We start from the raw sequence: 4,965 nt of genomic DNA, 5'->3' as shown, positions 1-4,965 counted from the left end.
GGATGTCCACTCTCACAGCAACTGTCCCATGTTGTACTGGAAATCCTAGCAAGTATGATAAGAAAGAAAAGGCATTCCTATTGGAAAGGAAGAGAGAAAACTGTCTCTTATCTCAGAAGATGTTATTATTTATGTGGACAATCTCAGGGAGTCCACAAGAAAAGCTTTTAGGCCTGAGCGTAGCAATGTCAACATACAATAATCAATCATATTTCAGTAGCTACAAATGAACAATTGCCTATGAAATTTATAACGTAGCACCATCTAAAGCAGCTCTAAAAAGAAAATGAGATTCTTAGCTATAACTCTAACAAAATATGTGCAGGATTAATGTGCTGGAAACTACAAAATACTGATGAAAGAAATTAAAGACCTAGATAAGTGAGGAGATATATTCCATTCATGTATTAGAACATTTATGACAATTATAATGTCCAGCTTCCCCCAACTCATCTATAGATTTAAGGCAATCTTAAACAAATCCCCAATGTGATTCTTTATAGATATAGGTAAGTGGATTGTAACATTTACATTTAAAAGTAAAGGAACTAGAATACTCAATCCTGAAAAAGAACCAAATTAAAGATCCATACTGCCCAATTTTAAGACATCTTATAAAATAAAACTACAGTGATCATAACACTATGGAATTGACTAGAAGACAGAGAACTAAATGAAAGAGAATAGGGACCCAGGAATAGACCCATAAAATAGGCAGTTTTAAAGAGCTTTATTGATGTACAGTTGACTTATAACAAACTGTTTATATTTATAGTCTATGGTTTGATAAGTTTTGACATATGTCTGTATCTATAAAACCATCACCCTTATTAAGATAATGAACTGTCCATTATCCCCAAACGTGTCCTGGGTCCTTTATAGTAACCTCTTCTTCCCTCCCAGCTCCACTTCTCACCTCATTTAAATTAGTTTACATCTCCTGAAATTTTTTAAAAATATTAGTTCATGTATTTTATTTTATTTTATTTTATTTTTTGAGACAGAGCCTCAAGCTGTCCCCCTGGGTAGAGTGCCGTGGCATTACAGCTCACAGCAACCTCCAACTCCTGGGCTCAAGCGAGTCTCCTGCCTCCGCCTCCCAAGTAGCTGGGACCACAGGCGCCCGCCACAACGCCTGGCTATTTTTTTTTGGTTGCAGCCGTCATTGTTGTTTGGCGGGCCCGGGCTGGGGATTCGAACCCGCCACCTTAGGTGTACGTGGCTGGCGCCTTAGCTGGTTGAGCTATAGGCGCCGAGCCAGTTCATGTATTTTATTAACCCGTATATGATCACTTGTCTTCTGGTTTATTGAAACAGCAAGTTAGACAACATTTGCCATGATAATGTCTATCAGTGGCTGGCCATAAAAACTCCAGCCCCACACTCATCTGAAGGACACTCTCCACAAAGGCGACTCATTTTGTCATTCTCATCCACCTTATAGCATTTCAGGACACCAGCTTAACCTTCTTTCTCTTATGCTTATTCTTCTTGGGAGTGGTGTAAGGCTTCTTAGCAGTACCACAAAGTCTTAACACAAGATGAACCTCCTTTTGAATGTGGTGGTCAGACAAAGTATGTCCGTCTTCCAGTTGTTTGCCAGCAAAAAAGAGTCTTTGCTGATCAGGAGGAATTCCTGCCTTATCCTGGATCTTGGCCTTTACATTTTCTGTTGTATGGGAGGGTTCAACCTGGAGACTAATGGTCTTCCCGGAAGGGTTTTTACAAAAATCTGCATCTTGGTGGAGGTTCTGCCTCAGATGGCAGAAAAGTGTCACATGACCAGGTCAGAGGGTGGGCAGGGCTAGTCCACATAGATACACAGAAACACCTGGAAAGGAACCTACACCACGTGAAGGTCACTCTGGCTGCTATGTGGAGAATGGACATGTAACAGTGAATTATAAAAAATACTTTTTCATTTTTAAAAAATGATCAAAGAGAAAAGTCATCATGTCCCAAGAGGAGAGGTCCAAATAATAGGAACATTTTATGGGGACTGAGGACTGGAAGGCAGAAGGAAGAAAGCGGTTTGGCTTTTAACCTTTGGTGTCCTGTGCGGTTAGACGTCCTTTGTTTGGTGAGCTCCAGTGATGCAGAGCCAGCGCCAGTGTGTTCCCTTGGCCTTCTGTTTCAGAATAAACAAACGGTTGTCTCCAAGCTTCTCGGAGGGTCCCAGGTACAGGGTGACCCGATCCCGACCACAGAAGCTGCATTGCCAGTTGTCTCACAGCTCCCAGAGCTGACCCTGTTGCTATAAACACGGGACTCAGGAGGCCCTGGGCAAGTTTGGACAACTCCCGGAGAGAGTTTCCAGGCCATCCCAATGCCTTACAGACAAATGGAGCTTCATGGGCAGGGCTAGCACCTCTGACCTTAGAAAACACTGGAAAATGAGTGTGGTCAAGGCTGTCGGAAGCCCCATGAGTCACCACTGTGGTGGCCTCACATGGGACAGCTGCTGTTACAGAAAGAGCTGGGACTTGGGACAAGTCAGAGGTGGTGTCTATTTGCTGGATTCTCTCTGGCCAGCTGCAAAAATATCTGATCAAACCCCCAAATCCAGGTTCACAAAATGGCTGTACGGAGATTAATCCTGATGGAGATAGAGAGGAGAGAGAGAGGACAGAGGAAGGAGGAGGAGAGAGCAGGAGAGGGCGAGGGGGAGGGGCAGGACAGGGACGGACCGATTTCAGCCTGAGTTCTAAGACTTGTTGACTCCTCCCTCTTTGCTGTCCCAGAGTAGCTGATTTCCACTCAAAGGGGCCATTTCATTTGGTTTCTGGGGTGTTTCTGTACCTCTTCCCTGCTTTATCTCTCCTCTTCAAAGCCCTGGTCACCTTGGTTGTGGGCAAATCTCTCCTCAATGAAAGGGGTGGGCCTGTCCCCATTGGCATCACTGAGCCCGAGGACCGCAGCCAAGCCCCATGGCTCAATGTCAAGATCCCTTTTAAATGGAAACGATTTGATACCCTTTGCTCACATAGTCCCAAAGTCTGAATATACAATGGGGGAGTTCTGACTCAGAAATTTAACTGTCTACACAAACAATGGTGATTACTAAAAACAAAACAAAACAAAAAAAAGACCAAACAAGGATTTATTAAAAAAACCTTATAATAAAACTTACCATTAATTGGCACCAGAAAACCCAATAAAAGAGTTGTTGGCATTGGTGAGTTTCCCAGAGCTTCCCATGAATTGCCTTTCATGTGTCCACCACAGTCGATGTTCAAATTGCCAGGATCAAAATGTCGCCTGGGAAAACAGAAAACCAAACAAGGTTTTGGTTGAATTGGGAGTCAGGTTCAAGCCGTGGATCGCAGGTCATCTTGGGGATGTCAGTAGCCCTGACCACTCTCTCTCTGTCTCAGTTTCCTCATGGGCAAAACAGAAGACTAGGATTTGGTCTATGATTTCAAAACCCATTATACCTGGATAATTTTCATGCTGCTCAGACTCTGTAATTTGGTTTTTTACCCCAGGGTAACAAAGAGACTGCAATTTGTATCACTGGTCTTAAATTTGTTACCTTCTCTTTACAGCATGAATCTTCATATCTACAGGAAGTTTACTTGAATACCCTGCTGCTATACAAAACCAACTGGGTTAAAAATCACATCCCTGGATCGATTTTCTCAGTCAGCTGCCTTTCTTTTTCTCTTTTATGCTATAGCATAAATGGCAGCTTTCCCTTTTCCCCAAGGGTCACCTCCCTGTGTTTGGTGGTGGGCAGGGGTTACTGCCCTTCTCCTCCATCTGAGATTCCCCCTGGCTTCTGTCCCTGTGAGTTCTGTCCTCTTCTGCCAGCTTCAGGCTCTGTGTGGGCCACAACCCAGGGCACCTCTGGGCAAGCCGCCCTCAGCGTCCTGTTCCTCCCATGCAATTGGAGTATGTGCAGAGGAGACAGCTGATGTGTCCCTTCTCCCTTCACATTAGCACACCAAAGCGAATAAACACATCGTACATTAATAAAGACTGGAAAAATGAAAGGAAGTTACAACATAAAGAGGACGAGTTTTAAGTGGCCACCAATACCTTTTTTTTTTTTTTGCTTGCAAGGAAGAAAACCTTGTTTTGGTTTTCTGTTTTCCCAGGTGACATTTTGATCCTGGCAATTTGAATATTCATAGGAGACTCCTCGAGGCGCTCTCTAGTTTGTAATCTTGTTCTTTTGAAATTATATCTGCCTTCCTTTCTGAGACACAGCCTTCTTCCAACCTTCCCTCTCTCAGGCATTACTATATTTTGAAATTGTCTCCTAAAAAACATATGTGGGAAACTTAATCCCCGGTGTAACAGTATTGACAGGTGGGGTGTTTAAGAGGTGATCGGGCTGTGAAGGCTCTGCTGCGTGAATGGATTGATGCCATTATCTCAGGAGTGGGTTTGCTATCACGGGAGTGGGCTCCTTAGAAAGGACAAGATTGACTCCCCTTTCTCTTGCCTGTGTGATGCCTTCTCCATGTTATGGTGTAGCAAGAAGGGCCTTGCCATATGCAGCACCTCAATCTTGGACTTCACAGCTTCCGAGACCTTGAGCCAATAAATTTCTGTTCTTTGTAAATTACCTAGTCTGTGGCATTCTGTTACAGCAGCACTAAACAGGTGTGCACCCCAGCTGCGTCTGAGAAACTCTACCTCCCGCCTATAGGGACTGATCGTCATACAAGGATCTCCACACCCTACCCAGCTTCCAGAAGTTCATTAAGCCAAGTCTTCATCATTCCATCCAGGATGACACCTGGTAGCCCAGCAAAGAGGTTCAAGATGAACTTGGGCTCTCCATGTCCCTCAGGGCCCCATGGGCTATGGGGCACATGGGGACCCATGCCTGGTCTTCAGTGTGAATTGAAAATAGTTCTCTTGGCTCGGCGCCTACAGCTCAACCGGCTAAGGCGCCAGCCACGTACACCTAAGGTGGCGGGTTCGAATCCCCAGCCCGGACCCGCCAAACAACAATGA

Source organism: Otolemur garnettii, unplaced genomic scaffold, assembly GCF_000181295.1.
Source record: "Otolemur garnettii isolate 467f Iridium unplaced genomic scaffold, OtoGar3 scaffold00011, whole genome shotgun sequence".
Lineage (NCBI taxonomy): Eukaryota > Metazoa > Chordata > Mammalia > Primates > Galagidae > Otolemur > Otolemur garnettii.
This window is presented reverse-complemented; position numbering follows the sequence as displayed.